Source organism: Physella acuta, unplaced genomic scaffold, assembly GCF_028476545.2.
Source record: "Physella acuta isolate Inbredline_101_S28 unplaced genomic scaffold, ASM2847654v3 ptg000709l, whole genome shotgun sequence".
Lineage (NCBI taxonomy): Eukaryota > Metazoa > Mollusca > Gastropoda > Physidae > Physella > Physella acuta.
Genome location: NW_026732228.1, coordinates 547,150 through 559,675, shown reverse-complemented (window position 1 = coordinate 559,675; position 12,526 = coordinate 547,150). Strand labels below are relative to the sequence as shown.

At 41.8% G+C, this 12,526-nt stretch overlaps 1 protein-coding gene across 2 annotated transcripts in view; it reads right to left on the bottom strand.

Annotated features, from left to right (window-relative positions):
* LOC131949662 (extracellular serine/threonine protein CG31145) overlaps positions 1 to 12,312 on the bottom strand; it is a 77,946-nt gene extending 65,634 nt beyond the window's left edge. Inside the window, exon 1 of one of the 2 annotated variants that reach the window (XM_059311513.1) lies at positions 12,147 to 12,312. The gene's annotated coding sequence lies outside the window, so the exon portion shown is untranslated. The remainder of the gene's footprint in view (positions 1 to 12,146) is intronic. The other variant, XM_059311515.1, reaches the window with a different exon arrangement.
* Positions 12,313 to 12,526: the final 214 nt, after the last annotated feature.

Below are 12,526 nucleotides of genomic sequence, written 5' to 3'. Positions count from 1 at the left end.
CAACAGACAATCAAAGAATTCCCCAGACAAATGTCGGTCAACAGACAACCAAAGAATTCCCCAGACAAATGTCTGTCGGTCAACAGACAACCAGAGAATTCCCCAGACAAATGTCGGTCAACAGACAACCAGAGAATTCCCCAGACAAATGTCGGTCAACAGACAACCAGAGAATTCCCCAGACAAATGTTGGTCAACAGACAACCAGAGAATTCCCCAGACAAATGTTGGTCAACAGACAACCAAAGAATTCCCCAGACAAATGTCTGTCGGTCAACAGACAACCAGAGAATTCCCCAGACAAAAGTCTGTCGGTCAACAGACAACCAGAGAATTCCCCAGACAAATGTCTGACTGCTGTCTACGGAAACAGTTCCTGTGACGTCACGTTGTGGGACTTATTTTTTAAATCTCAGCCAAACCAGCATCACTATCAGGAAAGAATTGGTACTCCAGTGATTGTATGACTTCATAATTGTGTGAGCTCATGAGTGTGTGACCTAATAATGGTGTAAAGGTGTGACCTAATCATTGTGTGAATATATGACCTTATGATTACTAGATTGTGTGACCTAAACCTGTGTGACCTTATGATTGTGTGACTTAGCGATTATCTGATCGTGCGACTGTGAGTGTGAACCAGCTAACTGGGTGAGGGAATTAGTCAATTGATTTTGTCAAAGATTTAGAGCCCAAAATCCCCATCAACTTAATGAAAGTTACAGACCAAAATCCTCATTAAACTAATTAATGTTATACACTTATTACCTCTTAAAACGACGTAAGCGCGCCCAGGATTACCAAAGCTTAAGGCTAATCGTTAACGTGTTAAAAGTATGAAGCTTCTAGAACTCGGTGTATGCCTGTTGAGAACCAGACAGCAGACATTAGTAAGGGGGGGGGGGGGTTAGACCCAGACAGCAGACATTAGTGGGGGGGGGGAGGGGGGTTAGACCCAGACTGCAGACATTAGTGGGGGGGGGGGGGTTAGACCCAGACTGCGGACTCTATGGGGGGGGGGTTAGACCCAGACTGCGGACTCTATGGGGGGGGGGGGGGTTAGACCCAGACAGCGGACACTATGGGGGGGGGGGGGGGTTAGACCCAGACTGCAGACATTAGTGTAGGGGGGGGGGGGGGGTTAGACCCAGACTGCAGACATTAGTGGGGGGGGGGTTAGACCCAGACTGCAGACATTAGTGGGGGGGGTGGGGGGGGGGTTAAACCCAGACTGCGGACTCTATGGGGGGGGGGGCTAGACCCAGACTGCAGACATTAGTGGGGGGGTTAGACCCAGACTGCAGACATTAGTGGGGGGGGGGGGGGTGGGGGGTTAGACCCAGACTGCGGACTCTATGGGGGGGGGTTAGACCCAGACTGCGGGACTCTATGGGGGGGGGGGGTTAGACCCAGACAGCGGACACTATGGGGGGGGGGTTAGACCCAGACAGCGGACTCTATGGGGGGGGGGGGGGTTTAGACCCAGACAGCGGACACTATGAGGAGGGGGGTGACATGCGAATAAAACCAGAAGACAATGTCTGTGTAAATATTTTATAAGCGAGTGCGGACAGTTAAAGTCAAGAGTTCGTCGTAACAAAATTTTGCTGGAAATTTTAGGCGGAAGGACCTAGTTATTTCACAGTGAGGTTATGTCGTAAGGTTACTGGAGTATGTCTTGTTGTACATAGCAGGTGGGGGGGGGGGGATTGAAGTATTTGGCTGATTTCACAGAAAGTGAGGGTAAAGGCATTATTTGATTGATGGGGGGGGGGAGGGGAGGGGTAGAAGTAAGACGCGTGTATGGTAACAGAAATGTGTTCGTAAGTTGAATGCATTAAGGTGTACGTAAGTTGAATGCATTAAGGTGTACGTAAGTTGAATGCATTAAGGTGTACGTAAGTTGAATGCATTAAGGTGTACGTAAGTTGAATGCATTAAGGTGTACGTAAGTTGAATGCATTAAGTTGTACGTAAGTTGAATGCATTAAGGTGTACGTAAGTTGAATGCATTAAGGAGTACGTAAGTTGAATGCATTAAGGAGTACGTAAGTTGAATGCATTAAGGTGTACGTAAGTTAAATGCATTAAGGTGTACGTAAGTTGAATGCATTAAGGTGTACGTAAGTTGAATGCATTAAGGTGTACGTAAGTTGAATGCATTAAGGTGTACGTAAGTTGAATGCATTAAGGTGTACGTAAGTTGAATGCATTAAGGTGTACGTAAGTTGAATGCATTAAGGTGTACGTAAGTTGAATGCATTAAGTTGTACGTAAGTTGAATGCATTAAGGTGTACGTAAGTTGAATGCATTAAGGAGTACGTAAGTTGAATGCATTAAGGAGTACGTAAGTTGAATGCATTAAGGTGTACGTAAGTTAAATGCATTAAGGTGTACGTAAGTTGAATGCATTAAGGTGTACGTAAGTTGAATGCATTAAGGTGTACGTAAGTTAAATGCATTAAGGTGTACGTAAGTTGAATGCATTAAGGAGTACGTAAGTTGAATGCATTAAGGTGTACGTAAGTTAAATGCATTAAGGTGTACGTAAGTTGAATGCATTAAGGTGTACGTAAGTTGAATGCATTAAGTTGTACGTAAGTTGAATGCATTAAGGTGTACGTAAGTTGAATGCATTAAGGTGTACGTAAGTTGAATGCATTAAGGCGTACGTACGTTGAATGCATTAAGGTGTACGTAAGTTGAATGCATTGAGGTGTACGTAAGTTGAATGCATTGAGGTGTACGTATGTTGAATGCATTTTGGTGTACGTAAGTTGAATGCATTAAGGAGTACGTAAGTTGAATGCATTAAGGTGTACGTAAGTTAAATGCATTAAGGTGTACGTAAGTTGAATGCATTAAGGTGTACGTAAGTTGAATGCTTTAAGGTGTACGTAAGTTGAATGCATTAAGGTGTACGTAAGTTAAATGTATTAAGGTATACGTAAGTTGAATGCATTAAGGAGTACGTAAGTTGAATGCATTAAGGTGTACGTAAGTTAAATGCATTAAGGTGTACGTAAGTTGAATGCATTGAGGTGTACGTATGTTGAATGCATTTTGGTGTACGTAAGTTGAATGCATTAAGGAGTACGTAAGTTGAATGCATTAAGGTGTACGTAAGTTAAATGCATTAAGGTGTACGTAAGTTGAATGCATTAAGGTGTACGTAAGTTGAATGCTTTAAGGTGTACGTAAGTTGAATGCATTAAGGTGTACGTAAGTTAAATGTATTAAGGTATACGTAAGTTGAATGCATTAAGGAGTACGTAAGTTGAATGCATTAAGGTGTACGTAAGTTAAATGCATTAAGGTGTACGTAAGTTGAATGCATAAAGGTGTACGTAAGTTGAATGCATTAAGCCATGTCGTAATGAATATGCAAGGATTGCCACCAGAGTTTATTCCAGGCATCTCTTCGGGGTGGCACCGCCCCCCCCCCCCCCCGAAGAAAGTCTAATGGAATTTATATAGAAAATATATACTTTTGACAGTGTCCCCCCCCTCCCCCCCCGAAAATTTCAAGTGCCCCCCCGGAGAAAAATGTCTGGAAGAAACACTGATAGCCACCTTCTCCACCAGAACTTTGGAACCACTTGAATTAGAAACTGTGTGGGATAATTTAATTCTTAGCGTATTAATTCATCAAGTGACCATTTATTGAATCTATAAATACAAAACAACGGAGACAAGAAAGCTCAACTACATCTGCACCGACAATCGCCGTCGCTAATTAAGCTATTAATTACTGCAATGTCTGAACACCAGCTTACGTCACTAACTGGTCCTCGCCAAGTCTACGTCACTAACCGAACCACCAGATTACGTCACTAATGGACCACCAGCTTACGTCAGTAACTAGACCACCAGTCTACGCCACTAATGGACCACAAGCGTACGTCACAAACTGGACCACCAGTCTAATTGACCAGGTGCCATCTACCAAATAGCCTGCAATGAACATTATTCACCCGTGCAATTAAACCGGTCTAAAATGAGCACATCTAAGCATCCGACTTCCTAACGGCCAGAACCAACAGTAAACCAAGACTGTCAGCACGCATGCGCGCCTCTGTAAAATTGTTATTTCCTGGGAACCTCGGCTAAATTAGGCAGACGCGAGTCAGGTTTTGGCGTCAGTGACAGATTTTGTTTTAATGGAGGCTGAGAGCAGGGGCGGCAATCTCGTGAGTTGAGCACAAGTCTGCGGGGGCGGCAGGAGAAATTGGCGCTGTCTTGGCAAACCAAGCATTCAAGGTTTTGTGGAGATTTCTGTACCCGATCTGTTTAGTTAATATCGATTGGAAATTTGGTGCTGTAAGCGACCTGACCTCTTATGTGTCAAGCGATCGTTATGTGGATTGATAGGTTTCAAATGTATTTTCTGCACTAATGACTCGTATTTTCTATACAAATGACTCGTTTTTTAATGACTAGTTTTTCTACACAAATGACTCGTATTTTCTGTATAAATGACCAGTTTTTCTACACAAATGACTAGTTTTTTTTCTCAAAAATGACCAGCTTTTCCTCACAAATGACAATTTTTTTTTTACACAAATAACTATTTTTTCTACACCAATGGCTAGTTGTTCTACCCAAAATGACTAGTTTTTCTATACAAATGACCAGTTTTCTACACAAATGACTAGTTTTTCTAAACAAATGACTAGTTCTAAACAAATTGCTAGTTTTTCTAAACAAATGACTAGTTCTAAACAAATTGCTAGTTTTTCTACACAATGTGATGTGACGAAACATATGGATGTTACCCTGAACCCACGAATTGAATAGCAACAGAATATCCAACTGCATTAATTATAACCTATTAGCATTAATTACAGAATATGCGCGGAAAAATGTGGTAATTAATAACTGGGCATACATAACGATAAAAATATGTTAATTAAGAATATCGCCTGCACAAAAAATAAACGGAATATTCATTTCTGCAGCTCTAGTTAAAGATATCATCTTCCTGGTTGAAGTGATCTACTGGTTGATCATTAGCTCCTAACATTTTAAACTCCAGAGCTAAAATATTTATACACGGCCAAGCTGACACAGCCATACAACAGATGACTGATGGGCCCATACAACAGATGACTGACAGAGCCATACAACGGATGACTGACAGAGCCATACAACAGATGACTGACAGAGCCATACAACAGATGACTGACGGGCCCATACAGAGTATGACAGACTGGCCCGTACAAAGTATGACTGACTCGCACATACAACATACAGCAAAATGCATTAGACAGACAGGCAACTAGACAAAAACCCATAGAAACATTGATTTAGCATTACCATTTTATCTTATTTCCATGAGATTTAAAAAAATAATAATTTAGAACGCAATGAAAAACGGGAGTGTGTCTGCTCATTGTCTGCACTGTGCAGTCCTCTCACATCACGTGATCTAAAGACACCGATAGAAAAAAAAACAAGGAACGTTTTGAATGTTGAGTCATTTAACCCCCCCCCCCCCGTACAAACCACAGGAGAGTTGTATTAAACCAGACAAACACGTCCATTTACAACCTGGTACCGGACTACAAAGGTGTTTCATGCCCCCCCCCCCTCCTCCCCTTGTTGAGCAACACAACAACAACTCAGGATGGTGATGTGGCCATCAATGACCTAATGATGGTGCTGTGGGCAGAAATGACCTGTTGATGTTGTGGGCAGAAATGACCTGTTGACGTAAGATGATGACAACCACACAAAAGAATGATTTAGCGAACTAGATTATTTTTAGCTCGGGGAATTCCCGTAACACCGATACCCCCCCCCCCCGGGGTACGGGGTAATTTTAGACCTCCAAATCAACACCGGTGTTCGTGGGCTTGTTGTCTTCTTTTTAGACTTCCAGTTGGAGAAGGCAAATAGGAACTAGTAACAAGTCTGTAGGAACTAGGAACAAGTCTGTGGGAACTAGGAACAAGTCTGTAGGAACTAGTAACAAGTCTGTAGGAACTAGTAACAAGTCTGTAGGAACTAGTAACAAGTCTGTAGGAACTAGGAACAAGTCTGTGGGAACTAGGAAAAGTGTGTAGGAACTAGGAACAAGTGTGTAGGAACTAGTAACAAGTCTGTAGGAACTAGTAACAAGTCTGTAGGAACTAGTAACAAGTCTAAAAGTGGATTACAAAACCCAGTGTTACAATCGTAACACAAAAAAATCACCGTAAAATAAAAAGTGACAAAATGGCCAGGTCTGCAGAGTCTATCGATTTCTCCGTAGACAAAATGAGATTAACTTCTTAGAGTTAAAAAACTGGATGGGGAGAGTGGGGAAGAAAAAGTCGGGCAGCAGACAAGCTAACGAAATGGATACCTATTAAGTCACGTGGGTACCGGCAGGTTTGAATTTCATTGGCTGCTGGCTTTCATTACGTCACGTCTGAAACGTGGAAGGTCAAAGGTCACCAAGCCTTATTGCTCTGACTTCCGGTGACTGTGTGCCAGATCAAATTTTGGTGGATTCGCGCCAAATTTTGGTGGATTCGCGCCTTGGGTAGAAATTTAATTAAAACTAAAAGCAAACCCTAACCCATTGTGTTAGAGCAACGAGATAATTGATTACATGTAATCATGTTGCTATGGCGACGACGCGCTACTAATATTATCATTGGTCTAATGAACATAATGGAGTCATTATTAACATGTTCTCAACAGAAATCAACTCCACTTATAAATTGTCTCGTCTAACTAATGTACAATTGGTATTTTCGTCCTAAAAAAAAATAATTAAATTATCAACCACTCCTGTATTGTGTTAACATGTTAATGTAATTTTAATTACAACTTTTTTAAAGTTAAGGCGTCCAAACGGATGTTGCCATAATTAGATACTTTCAAAAACCGGATTCTATTTTTAACTTCATCCACTCTGTGACTGAAACATCGGCGACTTAAACCTGGCACGTTGGATGCTGTGACGTCAAAACATGCCACCGTGACGTCACGAGCGACGATGTTGTGGCGAGAGTAGATGATTTCACACAATTTCAGATGGGCAGGTAACATGCAGGACAGGTCACAGGTAGGGAAGGTAACAGGTAGGGAAGGTAACAGGTAGCGACAGGTAACAGGTAGCGACAGGGGCCGCAGGTTTAACAGCTTAAGCGGTCCTGTGATGTTGGCGTGCAGGAGGGGTGAGGGGGGGGGGGAGGCGTGTTTGTTGTTTGTGAGAGAGGGAGGGGGGACACGCTGTCTCTTGTTTGTTTCAGGGATGTCTCATTAAGTCAGTCGCTGTCCTTTGTGTGTTCAAAGATCTTTGATTTGATACGACTTCAGACGCTGTCCTTTGTGTGTTCAAAGATCTTTGATTTGATACGACTTCAGACGCTGTCCTTTGTGTGTTCAAAGATCTTTGATTTGATACGACTTCAGACGCTGTCCTTTGTGTGTTCAAAGATCTTTGATTTGATACGACTTCAGACGCTGTCCTTTGTGTGTTCAAAGATCTTTGATTAGATAGGACACGTGGTGGACACTTATCAAATGTTGGACCAGATGATATACGATCAAATGACATACGATCAATTGACATACGATCAGATGACATGCAATCAAATGACATACGATCAGATGGCATACGATCAAATGACATACAATCAGGTGAAACACGTTGACAAACAATCACGTCAGACATCGGGCGATGACGTCATATGAAGGGCGATCATATCATAAGACAGACTATCATGACAGATGACACACTAATCATGTCAGATGATAGACGATTATGTAACATGACAGCAGATGATGTAGGATAATGACAGAACATCCTTAATTCACATACCGGTATTTAAAATGGCAGCGACGTTAGATGTAAGAGATGTGAGCCAAGGATATCATCATTGTTAGGGCGTAATGGTCCAATACCTTAATTAATGGGTCATCCTACAGGACAATTGCAAGCGAAATTAGGGCATGGAGTTTCTATACACCGGAACTTAGGATCAAACTTTTCGCATTGAACGTTAAATAAAATTTTTTTTCTTCGTTCTCAATTGTAATTATAAGGGATTTACCTGCAACATAATTAAGTATTATGTGTCAAGCTGTTAAATAATTTTTCTACATTTTGATCAAAGTGGGCTCGACATATGTGTAATATCGAAGGGAATATCTTCCAACACAATTACGTCAACATGTAATGCGACATCTCTCTCTGATGGACTGCTGTCCCCAGCTAACGAGCCTCATCTGACTAGGATCCAAAACAGTATCCAAAATAGTAATGTGTTTCTTTTTGTACATCTAAGTGGATAACTGGATATTTTGTATATCTAAATGTCGGATAATTCGTGCATCTAAATGTTTGGTGTTTTGAGGGTATAAATATTTGTGAACTATTGTTGGATGTTTTTGTGTGAGCTACTGTTGGATGTTTTGTGTGAGCTATTGTTGGATGTTTTTGTGTTAGCTACTGTTGGATGTTTTGTGTGAGCTACTGTTGGATGTTTTGGATGTTTTGTGTGAGCTACTCTTGGATGTTTTGTGTGAGCTATTGTTGGATGTTTTGTGTGAGCTATTGTTGGATGTTTTGTGTGAGCTATTGTTGGATGTTTTGTGTGAACTACTGTTGGATGTTTTGTGTGAGCTATTGTTGGATGTTTTTGTGTTAGCTACTGTTGGATGTTTTGGATGTTTTGTATGAGCTATTGTTGGATGTTTTGTGTGAGCTATTGTTGGATGTTTTTGTGTTAGCTACTGTTGGATGTTTTGGATGTTTTTGTGTGAGCTACTGTTGGATGTTTTGTGTGAGCTATTGTTGGATGTTTTGTGTGAACTACTGTTGGATGTTTTGTGTGAGCTATTGTTGGATGTTTTTGTGTTAGCTACTGTTGGATGTTTTGGATGTTTTTGTGTGAGCTACTGTTGGATGTTTTGTGTGAGCTACTGTTGGATGTTTTGTGTGAGCTATTGTTGGATGTTTTGTGTGAACTACTGTTGGATGTTTTGTGTGAGCTATTGTTGGATGTTTCGTGTGAGCTACTGCTGGATGTTTTGGATGTTTTGTGTGAGCTATTGTTGGATGTTTTTGTGTGAGCTATTGTTGGATGTTTTGTGTGAGCTATTGTTGGATGTTTTGTGTGAGCTATTGTTGGATGTTTTGTGTGAGCTACTGTTGGATGTTTTGTGTGAGCTACTGTTGGATGTTTTGTGTGAGCTATTGTTGGATGTTTTGTGTGAGCTACTGTTGGATGTTTTGTGTGAGCTATTGTTGGATGTTTTGGATGTTTTGTGTGAACTATTGTTGGATGTTTTGTGTGAGCTATTGTTGGATGTTTTTGTGTGAGCTATTGTTGGATGTTTTTGTGTGAGCTACTGTTGGATGTTTTGGATGTTTTGTGTGAGCTATTGTTGGATGTTTTTGTGTGAGCTATTGTTGGATGTTTTTGTGTGAGCTACTGTTGGATGTTTTGGATGTTTTGTGTGAGCTATTGTTGGATGTTTTGTGTGAGCTATTGTTGGATGTTTTGGATGTTTTGTGTGAGCTACTGTTGGATGCTTTGTGTGAACTATTGTTGGATGTTTTGTGTGAGCTACTGTTGGATGCTTTGTGTGAGCTATTGTTGGATGTTTTTGTGTGAGCTACTGTTGGATGTTTTGTGTGAGCTATTGTTGGATGTTTTTGTGTGAGCTATTGTTGGATGTTTTGTGTGAGCTATTGTTGGATGTTTTGTGTGAGCTATTGTTGGATGTTTTGTGTGAGCTATTGTTGGATGTTTCGTGTGAGCTATTGTTGGATGTTTTGTGTGAGCTACTGTTGGATGTTTTGTGTGAGCTATTGTTGGATGTTTTGTGTGAGCTATTGTTGGATGTTTTGTGTGAGCTATTGTTGGATGTTTTGTGTGAGCTATTGTTGGATGTTTTGTGTGAGCTATTGTTGGATGTTTTGTGTGAGCTACTGTTGGATGCTTTGTGTGAGCTATTGTTGGATGTTTTGTGTGAGCTATTGTTGGATGTTTTGTGTGAGCTACTGTTGGATGTTTTGTGTGAGCTATTGTTGGATGTTTTTGTGTGAGCTACTGTTGGATGTTTTGTGTGAGCTACTGCTGGATGTTTTGGATGTTTTGTGTGAGCTATTGTTGGATGTTTTTGTGTGAGCTATTGTTGGATGTTTTGTGTGAGCTATTGTTGGATGTTTTGTGTGAGCTATTGTTGGATGTTTTGTGTGAGCTACTGTTGAATGTTTTGTGTGAGCTAATGTTGGATGTTTTGTGTGAGCTATTGTTAGATGTTTTGTGTGAGCTATTGTTGGATGTTTTGTGTGACACATAGTTGAATGTTTTTCGTTGTCTATTGTTGGATTTAAGAAATCATGTGATAAAAAGCCATGGTAGAGATCCTACTATGCCCTAAATAAACAGACGTAAGTAACACACCGAACCCCACGTTTAGCCACACAGGAGTTAAACTGTTCAACATCGCCAACACCCGTTTAACATCTCCATAAATGTACACACCATTGAAAGACACGATTTAGTCAAGAGACGGGGGGACGACCACGACAAACTATCTACAAGACTTGTGGTACCAACACCACAACACGAGGTTGACGGTCCATGACGGGGTAGGTGGCGGTGGGGTGTGGGATGGTGGGGTGGTGACGGTGGGGTAGGTGGCGGTGGGGTGGGTGGCGGTGGGGTGGGTGGCGGTGGGGTGGTGACGGTGGGCTAGGTGGCGGTGGGATGTGTGAATCGGACTGTACTATGGTCTAGAACTGACTAATTAAATAGCTCCTAACCTACCTGCTCAATACACCCGCACTTAACACAATAGTTACCTGTGTAACTGCAGGACGCACGAAAGTAAGGTTTTACGGTACCAAACATGTAGTGGGTCTAGATATATAGGACTACGTTATATTATCAAGCATGTAGTAAATCTAGATCTATAGGCCTACGTTATATCATCTAGCATGTAGGGGGCTTACATTTATAAACCTACGTTACATCATCAAGCACATAGTTTCTTCATAGCTTCTATGTTAGACTTTCTGTCATGTAGTTAATGTTTAAATAAATTGAAGCAATGATGCTAATCATATCAATAGCAGGTTACCAATACTAAGATTAAAGTTAAAAATTTTCAATGACTAGATCTAGATTATGTTAAAGTTTGCTTCAATCAAAAGATGAAATGACACAGCAATGACTAGATCTAGATTATGTTAAAGTTTGCTTCAATCAAAAGATGAAATGACACAGCAATGACTAGATCTAGATTATGTTAAAGTTTGCTTCAATCAAAAGATGAAATGACACAGTAATGACTAGATGTTGGCTAACTGGAAGTCAGCAGACGTTGGCTTATAAAACTCTCCAACTTAGCAGACGAGCTGTTATTACAGCCTAGATCTCAACTCTAGACTCGCCTAGATGCCAGAGGTTAAACCAGCTTTTATACAGGCTAGACCTCAACTCTAGACTCGCCTAGATGCAGAGGTTAAACCAGCTTTTATTACAGGATAGACCTCAACTCTAGACTCGCCTAGACGCCAGAGGTTAAACCACAGGCGCAGGATGATACAGCGGTCTCCTGTATGTCGTGAGGTGATTCTGTGAGATCACTCAACCATGACCCAGTCACACCCCGCTACCCACAGTGGGAAATCTCCTTGTGGCTAAGTCAAACAAAGCACTTCCGGTCAGAGAAATGTAAACACTGGGTGCCAGACAGAGAGGTCAAGAGGTCAACCAAGCAGTGTGGTACAGCGTTCGTTCTGACGGAGCAGTCAGTTCCATGTCAGCTAAAGACATCGGCCCTAAGAACACATGTCTAACCCCTCCACCTACAACTCTAACACGCAGACGTCCCACTTATTCCCTATCGTACAATGATAACAATCATAGTATACAAGTATACAGTGTAGATTGGCAGATGTATCAACATTTCCTTACCTTCGTCTAGATCTAGAAACTCTGAAACACGTCTCCGCTAAAACACCCCAGCCAACACCCACGTCACAGCTACACCCCACATTATATACTCAACTTGTTGAACTTTTTTACAACCGGTTTGTTTAGCATTTCTTAGATGGAGAAGATGTTTAGAGCTATTACAACCGACTAGACTTCGTTAGGCCGATGCCCCCCAGATAGACTAGCAAGCAGAAACTTACCGCATCATAGAGCTGCATTTAGCTGGCAATTTACATTTTTAATCCAAGAAGAAATTCAGCCCAGCGGTAAGAAAATCTTGAAGTAACCTCGGAGCGAACAGCACATCGCTAGAAAACGTCTTTTATTTTCTAGCAACACTGGGTACACGTTGTCTCACAGCTAAATTTAGCCGTACGGCTGTATACAGCGGGGAGGGAGGGGCGCGGACACCGCGACACGGCACAGCCCGCTAACGGCCGGCGACCCTCGCGAGACGAGCCACGGAGAGACCCGTCAACGCCGCCGTGTTTTGGGGAGACGGGCAGACAACAGGTGCTAGACGGTTGACGTCTGATGCGGGACGGGAAACAAGATGGACGGCATACCGGCGCGCTTGACA